The 15979-nt window shown below is 38.9% G+C and overlaps 1 long non-coding RNA gene across 1 annotated transcript in view; it reads right to left on the reverse strand.

Annotated features, from left to right (window-relative positions):
* The window catches only part of LOC139685766 (uncharacterized), a 102807-nt gene that overhangs the window by 72083 nt on the left and 14745 nt on the right, over positions 1–15979 (reverse strand). The window lies entirely within an intron of this gene.

Consider the following 15979-nt stretch of genomic DNA (forward strand, 5'->3'; position numbering starts at 1 on the left):
CCATCCAATTTTAGGAGTTTTAAGAATAAGTGTAAAGTAGCTACTGGGTGATAAACTTCATTGATACTATCGTACTTATTAAAATATTGTTTGTATGTGATGTGGACGGCATTTTGTGTGTGACGCTGAAGTTCGTTTGCATGTGATGTGAGAGTGTCATTGTATGTAAGAATATTTTGTCTCTTATATTTTCGTTGTACGAGTGTTCATTGATCAGACGTGACCGTTGCCACCAGGACAATTACCTAATTGCAACGTAATTCTTAAATAAATAATAAAAATTACCCAAGCAGAAGAACCTTAAATAAGGCATAAAGATAATGATACCAATAAGTGTATTTGTATATAGTTATGGTGAATTTAAATAAAATACCACTACTATTGGCGAGATAATAATAAAATTAAGTAATTTCATTTATTACCATTCTTATTATGATATACCATATTTTTTAAAATGTGAATAATGAACTAACGAGTTTAATTGCTTACTGAAATGTTACGCTAACTATAAGATTTTCACGTATGCACCTAAAAGGAACTTGAGGCATTAAATACAAAAATTGTTCGCCCTTATGGTTACCCTGTATATATTTTGGTAAAATAACTAAATTTAGATCAATCTATATATATTCGACCCAGTGAAATGGTTAAGATCTTCACAGGATTAATATTTACAAATACAATTAGATTTAAGCATTATTTGTGGGGGAAACAATTCTTTTCGAAGCCTTACATCGATTTCCCTGATAAATCTCTAAGTAATAGGTCCACGTATGTACAACTAAAGCTTTTGGCAGCTACTTCTTTAGGAACGATAAAATTTACGAAACTAATAACCATAATAGTTGGAGTACCTCAAATTTATATATTTTATATCAACTTGGAATTTCGCAAAATTACATGAGAATCCACCACTGATAAAAATGAACGGATTCAATTTTCTTTTATCACTTCCGTCCGGTAAAGCTAACAATAAGTTTTGACTTAGCGCGAACCTTTGAGACAACAGAGCCACGCGACTATCAAAGAGCGGGGCTCAGTAGGAAAAGACAACATTTGGGCCCCAATTTGTGGGTGGATATGATACAGGTATATCGGGCCAGGCGGATGTGTCGCAGTGTGCTTAAAAGAGGAACGTGTCTCGAGTCCTTATCTTGCCGTAATAAATCCAATAAATGTACTTCGAGTCAGAAACGAGACTCCAGGCCGCTGTTACCTATAAGCATACAGACACGCAGGGTATAATAATTTCTTACACTGATTTTTGATCCAGGAGTTCTCCTGACCTTTCAACAGGACAGAAGACAGGTGGCCTCGCATCACATTTTTAAGTACTGAGTCACGCGATATTATGCATGCATCATTAAAATAAAGACGCGTTAATTTTTAAAAGATATTTTAAAATTATAACTTTTTTCCCCTTGAGTAGCAACGTATTGTGCCATCAACAAAATTACAACCACCCTTAACGCAATGACAACATTAAGATACTGAATAACAGCATTTATGATCCATAAGATATATGATCAAAGTGAGAACGTTTCTCATTCATGAAAACCAGCTGCTTACACAAGCACGTCAAATATAAAGTATAGCATTTACTTCACACACAATACTGCCATGGTAGCTCAGTGGTTAGAATGTTCAAAAGTTTATTATCAGGGTATGGGATTAAAATATGTACAATCAAAGCCGTATGGTTTCCTTGGTAGCCGAAATTTCTGGGAAAATAAAGACGTCAAAACATATGGATACTCTCAAGCATAAATTTTTCTGATTTCACACGCTATTGAACTCAGAGGGGACCCATGGTTTATTTAACAAACATGAATACTGTAGTAGTAGTAGTGGTATGAGAAATAGCGAAGATCAGGTCGAAATTAATTATTGTCAGGCTTAACAACTGGAGTTCTCAAGATCTATCCGCAGGACAGAAGACAGGTGGAAGGTTAACTTTCATGAAATACTATAAATATCTATACCTACCAACGCTTAGAACACAAATCTTAGCCTAAAACCAAAGGTTAGTCGGCAAAGGGACCATATTCTTCAGTGCTATACCAAACAACCACAGTTAATAACCCGAAGTTCGGTTTTATAATTGAGGTGAGGAGCTCACCTAGTACTTTGCTCAAAGGCGCGTGAAAGTCACATATCGGGGTAAAGGTGGCAGTCCTTTCCTGACACCTATGGTTTCTCCTGAAGAATCCTGTTTTCCCAGGAAAAACACATCGCTCAGACAAAGCTGACAGTGAAGTTTACGGTACGCGAGCCCGGGCATCGAATTGGTGCCCTCCGGTTAGCAGTCCAAAGCTCTACTCTCCGGAATACAACGACTCCAGCGATGCTATACGCAATTACAAATACTACCTTGATCAAAAAGTTCCCGGAATAACCACCGTGTGCCGCTCCCATCGTTCCGATTTGAGTTCTGTTTTTTTGTTAAATTGGTACATCTGTTGTTGATATTCCCTTTAAATCTTAGTGTCATAACTTGACATTTGCAAAAGTTACGTAGCCAAGAGTACATCTATCTCTGTGTGTGTTGGCGATTTTTTACAATTTCAGAAATGGATTTAAATTTGCAACAACGAACTTGTATTAAATTTTGCGTAAAAAACGGATTTAGTGGCGCACGGACGTTGGAAATGTTGGAAAAGTGTTTCGGCAACGATTCTCTAAAAAAAACGGTCGTTTACCAGTGGCACGAGCGGTTCAGAAGTGGTCGTGAGTCAATCGAAGATGATGAACGCAGTGGCAGACCATCGACATCGAAAGTCGGTGAAAAAATTGATAAAGTAAAAGAAATGTTGGTCAATAACCGCAAATTAACCATCAGAGAAATAGCGGAGGACTTGAACATTGCCTATGGATCCGCCCAAGACATTGTGGTTAATGATTTGGGCTTCCGTCGTGTAGCAGCAAAGTTGGTGCCAAAAGACCTCAATTTCATGCAAAAAAGAGACCGTGTTGACGTCGCAAAAGACATGATTTGCGAGGCTGAATCCGATCCCACATTCATCAAAAGGATCATTACTGGAGACGAGACGTGGGTTTATGAGTACGACACGCAATCCAGACATCAGGCAAGTGAATGGCGTTCACCAAATGAGCCGAGACCAAAAAAACCACGTCGTTTTCAGTCCAAAAAGAAGGCAATGCTGACGGTTTTCATGGATTACAACGGTGTAGTGCATCATGAATTTTTGCCAGAAGGCCAGACAGTAAACAAAGAGTATTATTTGGGCGTTATGAGACGTTTGCGTGAAGCAATTCGCCGAAAGAGACCAGAAATGTGGGCAGAAAACTCGTGGATTTTGCACCATGATAACGCACCGTCGCACAGTGCTATCATTATTCGTAATTTTTTGACGAAAAATGCAAAAAATACCATCCAACAGCCACCGAATTCACCTGAATTGGCTCCCTGTGACTTCTTTCTGTTCAATCGAGTTAAAAAACCATTACGGGGAACGCGTTTTAGCAGCCGAGAGGAAGTAATGGAAAAATCGTAGGAAGCACTGATGGACATACCGAAAACCGAATATAAAAAATGTTTCGAGGATTGGATCAAGCGCTGGCATAAGTGTGTTGCAGTCGATGGGGATTACTTTGAAGGGGACAATATAGATTTAGATGAATAAACTTGTATTTTTAATTTTCTGAATAAATTCCGGGAAATTTTTGATCAAGGTAGTATATCGAGAGCCCATGAGCATTCCAAGTTTGTTCTGTCAATATTCATAATAATTATTTATTTAAATGTATACACATACGAGTTGTTAAGAGGAAATGTATGAAACCCGATAAGACAAACCAGCGTTCTAGAACCAGCGATGAAGACAATCTTAATACGACATTGCTCTCGAGAATGACAGTTCTCGCACTGACCGCGGAACCAAGTTGAAGATTCTCGTTAAGCCAAAGAAAGTAAAGACTAAAAGCGAAGTTGGGGACCGTTCGCTAAACATAAGGGGATGAAATAAGAGGAGTGGGAGAGAGGGAGACTTTTGTGTAATGAAAGATCACCGCAGGGGCAAACAGCGTTTATTATTCCTTAACCTCAGCCTGAAGGCTCGTAAAAATACAGCCACACGCAGGATCACACAAACGTAGTCACGTGCGTGGGTCCACCTAACTAAAGCCTTGATCACCGCCCTTATTCCACCACCCATCACCTACACCCTGAACCCTTACTCCCCCTTAAATCGCTATTGCTATCAATCTTTGGGGCTCTCTCGTAAAAATTCTAATAAACGAGAGTCAATCCCTCCCCTGTGTGCTCTCGTGCGTATCCACAAAGGCGCGCGCGAACACACACGCGCCCCTACATACACACACGCGCTCACAAACACATAATCAAATCCTGGAGCTTACGGCCAAGTGTCATCCTCCAAATCCACATGCAGGCTTCGTCCTTCCGAATTATCTTAGCGGTCTACGGCCTCGCCTGCTATCCCGAGGTCAGGGGATTGTTAGATTGCTGGCGTTTTGCGATAGTAAGTGAATAATTCTTTAGGTTTAATAAAGAGTTAAGAAGGTGCTAACTTTACTATTGATATCTAGATGATATTTTATCAATAAACTTGAGCATACTTAACAGGAAGCGGGTACTGAGCCTATCAGGAGCATTCGTAAAAAAGTCACTCTCTCAGATGGCATTTCCCCAAATACATTCATCCCTTGATTGACTATGGTTTCAAAAATAAATTCATACCGAGGTGAAAAGGCAAATATAAACGTTCCTGAACCCATTACGCCTTTCTCCGGTAGCATTCAGGATAGGAGGTGGCTTCATCGGAAATTGAAATGGTCCTTTAAAATGTACCTTAATTATCTCATTTAATTATTAAATGACTATGTGTGCATTCAAATTTAAGCATAAATAAATTCATCAATTCTGATACTTGATTTCATTGAAATTGGAGAGACAAAATACATCGATATCACCTTTCAAATGAATAGAAATATCTCAAAAAGGGTTTTAATATAAACTTCGTGAATTCGATCTCCGGTTTTCCTCCGAGGTTACATATCAAAAGTTGCAAAACTATCTTTCTGATTAATGCTCAGAAGGTAACTTTAAGTCATAACGTGCGCAGAGCGTGGCGATTGGAGGTGCCAGTTGCAAGAGAAAATGGGGCGGGGTTGCCTCCTCATCCTGTCCCCCTTCCCCTAAAAATTATTTTAAATACATTGACATCAAGGATCTCTAGGCTGAATTTACTACCACTCATAGTCTCTTGAAATATCCATCTATAAGGTTTCTAAAAATAAAAACCAAATCCTTCGATCATCTATCGCTCTAGGTTTTCTTTTATTCATTTTTTCAATGGAAGTGCCGCGCCAAACGCGCCGCGCGGGCCAATGCTTCAAATCAATGCCACCAAGTCCAATTCAACTTATATCGTCATTGGGTACAAATATTTCAATGTACCTGTCAATGTACAATTTTAAAAAGATATAAATCAGATTTGTGTAAACAACTATAACTGGGCATTTATCAGATTTTCGAGATAGATCTTATTCCAGTTAATTCCTTTTATTAAAGCGAATTCATACAAAGGCATCAATGAATTCATGAAAAAAAGTCTTCAGTTCTCCTCTACCCCCGCGAAAAAGTACCCAGTCTTATAAATTACCATATCAAATTGCAGTTGTTGATAAATGCGAGACAATGAAAATTACCAACAATTTCTGTCGGCATTTCGCTAAAAATATAATCTAGATGTTTATGTGTCTACAGTATCATGATGTACCACAAATATTAGAAGTTCTATACATTATTACTACTCTGATTTCACTTTTTCATTGATAACTCGATCAAAAATATATGTTTAATTTAACTCCCAACGTGTTTTTTACCATGGATTCTTTCCACAGCATCAAGCACGAAACTGTAAGTCTTGGTAAAAAATATATGGTAACCCAATGAATAACGCATAATAATAGAGATGTGGACTACTATTATTACAATGAAAATTTATTCACGATCAGTTTCGATGCAGTACATTATTTTCAAGTCCCCTTTCAAGTACCCTCGTAAATGATGTAGGGCATTGAAACTAGTCGTGAGTAAATTTTTATTCAGTGGAAAAGGGTAGTAGTCTTCATCTCTGTTATTATGGAACACTTCCACCTCATGATACCTGAATCTGTAATTTATTAATATGAATGAGTAACCCATAGTTGTAACATATAATTTGTTCACTTTGATAACACAAATTCATCTTGGAACGGTATTAGTAACTTTAATTAAGAAAAAAATTATTATCTTAATTAATCAAAAACTTTTATCAAGAATTTGGATGTATCTCAACTGTAAAGGGATTCCTTTTTCAAATCTTTTTTTTCTCCTGTTGAGTTCAAGATAACTCTAAATCTAACATATGGTTCGAAACGATTAAAGAAAACGCTACATTTTTCCGCCTCCCGATCCAGTCAAATTCTAAATACTAATGTCAATTTTAGACCATTTCCTATCAAATTTAAAATGCAGTTAATTTCATTGTCTTTAGATTGAAAAAATTTAAATGCTGCTAGGATCAGTGTGTTCAGGCATCGGTTCGCTAAATTTCCACGTTTTTCACCGTGCGTGGCAGCCGATTCGGCAAAGCGAGATCCACGATCGTTCTTTTATTTTATTTGCCAAAAACTCTTCGCCGCTTTTCGGTGAGCATGTAACGACATTTCAGCTCACCCTTTTTCGGAATGGAGCGCTTCGGTTCTCTCCCCCTCTCACATTCCCCGCGCGTGCCCTCTGTCCCTTTTTATGGATTACACAATAATATTTTATTGAATGTTTCCACCCAAATGTGCGCCCTGCAGATAACCATTAAAATTTTCCACTCAGGCATGATTAACGATTGGGAACAACTGAACACACGATAAATTGAATTGAATGCCGAAACACACCGGAGGCACGAATTCGGTAATCACGATCAATCAACGCGCATCTCGTGACTTACCAATCACATGCGCGCTCGTTTAAGCGAGGAGAGAAAGCCCCCTACCTCGTCTCATTGTTCGAATGACGAGATCGTTGATCCACGACATTTTTTAACGAACGCCAGGAAATATTTTAACTAATCCTGGTTGCCAAATATCGCGCAACCGAATCAAAAAAAGTTTTATACAGTGAATTACATTACATGACATTCTCATTGTTATCCAAATATGTACTCGGAGAAGAAAATATTTCACTATTTATAAAAAACTTGAAGAACAGTTTTTAAGGTATAAAAACAAAGCTTCTAATACACAATTTTACGTGGCTGTAGATATGTGCAACAATTGCGTTCTAATTGAAACGGTAACTGACTCATGAGGCATCCAAACCGTCTGCATTAATGTGAATCACTATAACCACAGCCACTGAAAGCTTGGAAATATGAAGTAATTGCCTTTGTGTCATACATAATTAGATATGAATACTTTCAATATTATGTTGCTCTAGATAAATTTTCTATGCTTGCTCCATAAGATATGGCTACTGATGTAATAAATCATAAATGTACCCATTTGGTTGCGGACGTTTATTCAAAGATACATTGGTATCACGTAATCACAGCAGTTCGGCTTGCCTATTTTACAGCTACATTTATTATGTGAGGTAAATACTTTGAAAAAATCAGCACTCTCTAAAGATGAAACTTATGTTACAGTTATAAACTTGATTCTCTGGAATACGGGGATCCCCACGAAAAATAATACTTCTGCGTAGCTTATGTAGGGTTATCATGGTATGGAAAAAGGCATTTGAAACCACAACACAACTAGCCACCGTATTATGTGGCAGCATAACGAGAGTAATGTTGTCCAAAAAATATATGCAAAATATTTTTGCTGTAAGCGGTGAATATTTGTACCCTTGTGTTCAAACTTAAGCGTTTTTTTCAATGGCATGCTTTAAAAAGGGAAAATAATATCCTAAATTCAAAGTCTCTTAAATATCAAGGAAGATTAAAAGTTACGCTCGATGTATAAAATTGAAAGCAATAATCCGTGGCAAAAATGTCTTCTGAATTAAGGATTTTAATTTCAATGCAAAAATTCCACATCCTGAAATAAAATGAATATTCAGCACATTGATAAACCCTTTCTATTTATATCCTTATATTTAATCATTTTTCCTTTTTGGTATAGGTAAATTTCAGGCCCTCGTAATTCAATTCCATGTCGAAATTCGAAAATAAATGATTTTTATTTGCGAGTTATATCTAAGCATTACCTTTTAATATTAAAATCTTACTTTAAATCCCATATCCAAACATGACTCATAGGTGATATTTAATGCAAAACATTTTAGTTTCATAATAAACCCTAATTACAGAAATATTTCAATAACCTTAATAAAAACAATTCCTAGATGAAAAGAAGTAAAAGGATGAAAGTAAAATAAATCAATACAAGTACATATAGTGAGTCACTTGTATATTGCAGTAATCAGAGGAGTCTAATCTCACCGCAGCTGATCCACTGAAGTACTATAGATGGCTTCCCTTCCATAAATCAATCCATCCATCTGCAACAAGTGCCTGTAACTGTTGTGCTGAGAGATGTTATTGCACGATATCACATTGGATTACATTACACCCTTATATCAGAGACGTCACTTCGATGCAGTGGTCTCTTGTATATTTGTATAAAATAACCATGTACCTAACGTGTTAGGTGCGTAACTATGGTCTGCAATACCTATTACAAGACTACTTTCTGGTCAAAAGTAGTATTTAACAGTACACCTTTTTTCAAAATTCAAAGATCTTATCTGTTCGAGTTAGAGTCATAATAAATTTCTGGACGCTGAGAACGTTTCAATTTTGACTCTGGTCTAATTTTGACACGAATACACAATATTGAAAGTATCTTAAACTAGCAGAGAACATCTTTCCCCGCTTAGGAAGGCAATTTTTTCTTTACGTGATGGATTTTGTGCAGAAAACCAGCTTCCTAACTACTCCAACCGCATTGCAATATATATATATATATATATATATATATATATTACTGGGTGAACTTTCGAGTCGGTTTGGTAGGTGATGCTTTCGAGTCGGTTTCGGTCGAGATATATATATATATATAGATATATATATATATATATATATCGACCGAAACCGACTCGAAAGCATCACCTACCAAACCGACTCGAAAGTTCACCCAGTACTAAGCCCGACGGCGTGTGAAATTCACACATCAGGGTAGGGGGGGCCAGTTCCCTTCCCTGTGCCGGTTACGGTTTCCCAGGAAGATCTGGTACCCGAAAAATCACTTAGCTTGGGTGAAGCTGCAGGTGCCCAGAGTGCCTTGCCCGGGAATGGAACCCGGGCCCCTCCGGTCGGTAGTCCAACGCTCTACCCCCTGGGCTACCGCGACCCACATATATAATTATATATATATATATATATACACGCATATATTTCGTTATATTTCTATTTATTTAATCTTCAAGCTGTTTGTCACACTATAACGGATAAGTATGGCCCACTGAACAGAGTCACTACCATGAGACCGTATGAAACTACGAAGGATGTCCCAAATGAATTGTGGGATGTGAGCCAATGTCGTGATGTATTGACTTTCCTAATAATTCTAGTGGAAGTGCTCCATGGTTCACTCATTCCTTTACAATTTAATTGCCTACAAAACCTCGGGAGGAATCAAAACCCAAAATTTCTTTGCCAAGCTTAAAAACTTAAATACCTCTCGAAATATTACAATGTATAGAGAAAATATGCACATTGCATTCGACGAAGTTGTATCAAGTTTTATTTTTATTTCAGGGAAGTGCTCCGATTACGTCCTCAGGATAGAAGAAATGAAGCACAGAGAAGAAGACACCTCCGATGAAAAAAAACATTGGCCGGTTGAGGGTGTGCGAGGGAGGCGGAGGCTTGGAATGGGGAGGAAGGTGGGGAGCGGAGGGAGGGAGAGAGAGAGTGGTTGATTAAAACACGCGCAACTCCAACTTATTTCCCCCTTCACCCCCTCCCGCCCTGCCTCTCCCTCTTTCCCGCCCATTTCCGCCCCCGCACAAACACTCGGACGGAGAGGGAGAGAAGGAGAGAACAGGGTGGGAGGATGTGCGAGGTGGTGGAAAGGGAACCAATTAGAGCGAGCATTAGCAAAACGATGGCTGCGGAACTCCCGCGACGAGCGAGTTCTCCAGTTAAACTAATGCACGTGTCCCGAGGGAGGAATTTCGCGTGCTGAGAGAGTGGTTTGAGCGGAGGGCGCACAAGAGATAGAGGGGGGGTGTTGAAGGTGGGAGGGAGGCTTTTTCGGTGGAGAAGGTGGAGGGAGAACCGGGGTAGGACAAGAGGGCGACGGTACCACTCGGGGGGAGAAAAGAGGGAGAGAGAGATTGGTGCTCGAAGCAAGGGACGCGGAGAGGGAGTTACAGACACACGAAGAGGGAGAGGAATGGACGACTGGGGAGGAGCACAGGGGACCGCAGGGCGGTATGGAGTGGTGGCGGGGGTGGACGCACCGGCGAGGCATGGGCGAGAAAGACGAAGGGTGGGAGAGGAAGGGATGGGTGTAAACGTGAGGATCGGAAGAAGGACAGTGGTGAAATTATCCAGGGCATTTCCAAGAACAATGACTTCGTCCTATCACCAGCTCCATCGCTAATGGGGTCGAAACATTTAAGGAGATTGAAACAGTACTGATCCAAAAAATTAATCTGATGAAAAAGAAAGTCAGGCTGAATGGCAAAATTCCCAATTGATTACACCCTTTTTCCCAAATAATAAATTGACTCTTCACCGTGAACTTAATCATGAAACGAATAGGAATGTTACCACGGAGAGACGTATTCTTTTTCGATACAGCAGATGAAAGTCTAGCGATAATTCACCGTAGCATCCATGATTTATTTAAAACTTATTTTATTTCCTCTTAAATATATTTATGTTTTAATTTTCTTACTGGTATTTCAATAACTTCCGGTACACTCCAATACCATGTGGCTCAGAGCTCCAATAATTCAAATAGATGTACTTTTCGCAACCGAATATAAATACTCGCATTACGAATCTGAGCAATCACTATTTAAGGTTTTAGATTTCTAATAAAATCAACCACCCAACTCCTCCCCCACCATTTCTAGCAAACGCCGTACCCAGTTAGGATAAATTTCTATGTTCCCTTGTAGTCGCGTCTCCCTTGTCTCTACTTAGCCCACGAGTTTGCCCTCTCGTTCCTTTTCCTATAGCTCCCCGTCTCGTTGCTCCACCTCTTTCGAGATTCCGAGGACCGAAACACGTACACGGCAGTTCCCCTTGCGCTGAATCTGTTGGTCCCGGGGGTGCAGTTGCGTTTCCCTCAGTGGCCTACAACTCGCCCTCCCAGCCATGTCTCGCGGGAACGGGGAAGAGTGGTATCCCTTCCGTCTCTCGTTCCCATGCCTCTCTCTAGGTCTCCCTCCTTTTCCAGATGTGTCCTCCCTGACGACCCCTCACTCATTGAACCCCTGCCCCCGCTCCCCTCCATTACATTCTAAATTAGAAGGGCATCACTCTAAGCTCGATATTTCGTCCATTTCCCAGAAGAGAGAGAACTCCTCCTCTTAGCCATTCCCCGCTTCGCCCAGGACTCTCCATGATCACCCTCTTCGGCTACATGCGAGACATTCACCTCCATTGGTTTCATTTTCGGAGCTGAATGCGGACAACTGAATCGATCAGTATACGTATTTAGCCCGATGAATGAAAACTTCGGACGCGCCGGAAACATGTGCGCGTATATCTAACATGATCAATCCAAGATTTCGTGAATGATTTTATGCATTTGGAATAAAGTTTCTCAACGAACCGTCAGTAATAGTCAATTACCGATCATAATTCGTAAATAACCTCTGAAGGCAGGTTTTGGACGGTTCTCAACAACTATTATGCATTATACTCGTACGTTTCCCGTGAACTCACTTTGTTTACCTGTATATAATTTCCTTTTTCAGCTCTTCTTCATGCCTGTCTTCATACCATCAAAAAAGTCTATTTCCTTTGTTCCTTCCATTGTTATTCAGAAAATTCTTACTTCTATTTTCACCTCTTAAATTTTTTCTCCTTCACCCAAACTTCAACTTTTGCACGCCAATTTCCGCTCCTCTCCCACCATAACTCCATCTTTAGCCGTCTCTGTTCATTTTATTTTCTCGATTCTCCTCCGGCCAATCCGTAGCCTTAAGTCTTTGGCATTAAGTCTATAATTTAATAACATATGAATTGCAACATATTCCTCACTATAGGTTAAAAAATTGTTAGATAGGAGAGGGAACTAAAAAGTCTCGTCCTCTCCCCAGATGAGAAGCAATTACTCATATGCCTGTCTCAATACCCAACTGTTAAAATTCTTCAATCTAATTTAATCTTCCTGCTTCAATGACCAAGTATCGGATGCACACAGGCCTACGCTGCATCTTAAAATCTTTACTAATATCCACGCCTTTCCTTAGTATTTATGCCTGTCGTCATTTCCCAACTTCTTGTTCAATTCTTCAATTCTCCTTTCGTCTACGCTTATCATTTCCTAATATCCTTACATCTACGCTCATTTTCCTCAAAAAATCTATATTCAAAGATTAAGTTGATTTGTGAACGAAACAGCTAAATTCATTTTTAAAATATTGCCCAAATACATTACCTTCTCCAGCTAATCTAGCTCATTCCTACCAACTTTAATGTTTAAATTTGTCTTAATACTTCTTAAGAGTCTCATTACTTACGCTTCCTTGTTGTTAATCTTTATCCCTAACCTCTTACATTACTACCTCAAAGCAATCATTGATAATTACAATCCTATGGCTGCCTGACTAGCTATTTCTTGATCACCTCCGGATCTAATTGAATCAATCACGTAGCTGCCGATTTTCAATTCCAACTCAAGCCATTCCCATGCCATCCATAGCATTCTTTCAGAATATATATATATTAAAGTTTACCAACAATAACGGACAGACTTGTCACATTGTCAAATGCCTGTTTGAAACCTACGAAACACACAAACACTTGCTCTTTATTTTCTTTGCTCCTCTCTACAAATGTTCTAATCGATGAAATGGTGCCACTTGCTCCTCTTCCCTGCCTAAATCAAAACAGATGTCCGCCTAGATATTTATTTGTTTGCACTATTATGTAACATTCTTCAATGAGTTTTGGTCATCCTCAAATACCTGCGACGACTTAAGTGTTCACCGCCGAGGCCAACCTTGAGAATAAAATTTGTTAGGCCACGGCCACCGTATTCGAACGGTTGTTTGGAATGCAAATCTTTTACATTTCAGCCTTGCTAAGTCGCATAGTCTTTCCTCCGAGATATATTAGCCAATGCAGATCTATTTATGGCTGATTGCATTAAAACCTTTCCTTACACTCGCTACCTCATGATGGGTTAGATGGAAGAAGAGACCATTAGGTCTCAATTTCGCCCAAATAAAAGACCTCTATCTATCTACCTTCGACAAAGTCCGTTTGAACATAGACGCAGTTGGAGAAAGTCAGCATTGAAAATCTTATATGTCCACACTATTATAGATTAATGCTCCTCCTACACTCTTGAGCCTATCATTAAGTATTTATTTTGCGTAGGTCTGAACGAGATAATGAATGCAGTAGGGGAGAAAGAGCACTTCTCCGGGTTTCCTAAAGAAACTAGAAACTGCCGAAGGGACCCTGAGATATCATTGGAATAGACGAATAGACCATTTAGAATCCGTTAAAACGTCTATTCCAAATTTATACCATTTTTGGATAAGCCGATTATCCCTCAGGTCACCTCTTCGTACATAAATAATGTGCACCCTAAAAGAGTTCTCCATTTACCTCGTTCCTATCCCCCTAGTAAGAAAACAATTACAATACGAGTTACTGAGTTAAGTTACTCAGTATGTTACATTGATTTATGACTCTAGATTTTTATAAAATGCCATCACCGTAAAAATAATTATCGCCTGAACATAAATCGAAACAATCTAAGAATCAGTTTGACCCAGGAATGCTTCAGGTAGAGTAGGTGAAGCGTCGTCACAGGACGCCAATGCGAAGGAAATGTGAGAACCTATCTTAAATAGCAGATCCTCGAGAAAGCATCGCAAGTAAAAGGATTACTCTTTTGCATTTTATTGCGAGTGGGTGGAAGGGAGTCAAATCAATAAGATACAGCTCGATAGGCCAGAAGTTCATTCCATGAAAAATCCTGTAAAAAGCCCTACAGTAGTGTGCAGTACTGTGGTCAACAAAAATCCACCATAACTCAGTTGACCTAATAATACCTTTCTTTATTCTTTAGAACATTACAAACATCTTAGAAAGTGGCATCATATTATTACTGTTCCCTTCTTAAAAATTAATCCATATAGAGATAAAGAAATCTATATAAAATTGTTAGCAAATATTTATACAAGTTAAAAATATTTTCAAAGCAATCCCCGGAGGGTTAAAAATAATAGACTTTCCATTGTTCGAGTTGAATATAATAGACTTTTCACGTTCCATTGTTTCGAAATTATAGTTTATTCAAGAGAAAATTATAAACGAATGAATGTGTACCATTGTCTGCATGAGTGATTAACTCTTACGAACCTTTAAAAATTACGATTTTTTTAAAGTAATTCACCTGAAATTTAAAATACCGCCAATTATTGAAAATGTGCCATTAGCTTATGATTACTTTTAGGGAATTAAGTATATTCCCCAAGCTTTTACGAGCACAGTGTTAAAAAAAGGAAATTACTGCATTTTTAAATATTACTGTGCCTACTTAGAATTTAAAAATTGCTTTGACATTTGAATTCCAAGTTTGTATCTATAAAAGGTATGAAATAATAGCATTGACAATTGAAATTGTTTTCCGTAGTTTCCTATCCTCTTTTAATTGGATAATAACCCTGTATTGTAGGAGAAAGTCGTCTCTATAGAAAGAGACATTTGATTTTTAACAGACAAACGATGCGTCAAAAAAGACGTCATTACCCGATTTTTAATGCGTAACCTAACTTACCTATGTGTGTTAAAAGTTTACCAACCGCAAGTAAGTGGGATACAGCAGTTTTGAAAGCTATAGCGTACGAGTATATCAGTCGGATATTTACAGGCATAAAGGTTTCTCGTGTTAAAAGAGGGTATATTCCTGGTCAGCAGACAATTTGGCGAGAAACACCCAATGTTACCGGAGCAATTTTATCTCTCACCGCGGAGTATCACAACCACTCCCATCGGCAGTTAAGGAGAATAGATTAATTAGTAAAAAAAAAGGAAACCATAAGGACCCAGGAATGAAATTCTGGGATCGCTACATGAGATGCTCCCAAGGCATTTTCAGCGCCAAACGAGGGTTTCGTTGGAAACCCTTTTGCCCTTCTAACTCCCCCTCGACCTTTCCCTCTTTTACATGTACACAAAATCCACTCTGCTGCTTCTTTCCCCTCCAGCCAACCCCCTGCATAACACCGCACTATTGCAAGGATTCGCATTAGCCCGAAGCGGAGTGCGCGCCATGATGGCATCTGTTTCTCACCCTGCAGCGGTCCTCACCAGCCTTCGTTAGAGTCTTCAAATGCCGCCCTTTACCACTTTCCACCCTTTTCTGCCATTAACCTTATCCTTCGCATCCGCCCAACATCATTCTCATTAAATGCACCTCCATCCAACTCGTCCCCCTTACCTTAGCCTTCAGCACTTTCGCCTACGTCACCGTCGCATTATCCCCATCCAAACTACTTTCACTCGTCAATGTATGGCGCTTCTAGTACGAATCTTTGTTTACGCCCTTCTTAGCATTACGGATTCAAACATGATTCATTTATATATAATGTATCGTGTGATGTACACTTTCGATAATAATCTGATATATATATATATATATATATATATATATATATATATATATATATATATATATATATATATATATATATATACACACGAGGGTCATCCGGAAAGTAGTACCCGTTCGTGCCGCATGAAGTGCTGACGACGCG

The sequence above is a fragment of the Hetaerina americana genome, unplaced genomic scaffold (genome assembly GCF_022747635.1).
Source record: "Hetaerina americana unplaced genomic scaffold, ioHetAmer1.1.p SCAF_1, whole genome shotgun sequence".
Lineage (NCBI taxonomy): Eukaryota > Metazoa > Arthropoda > Insecta > Odonata > Calopterygidae > Hetaerina > Hetaerina americana.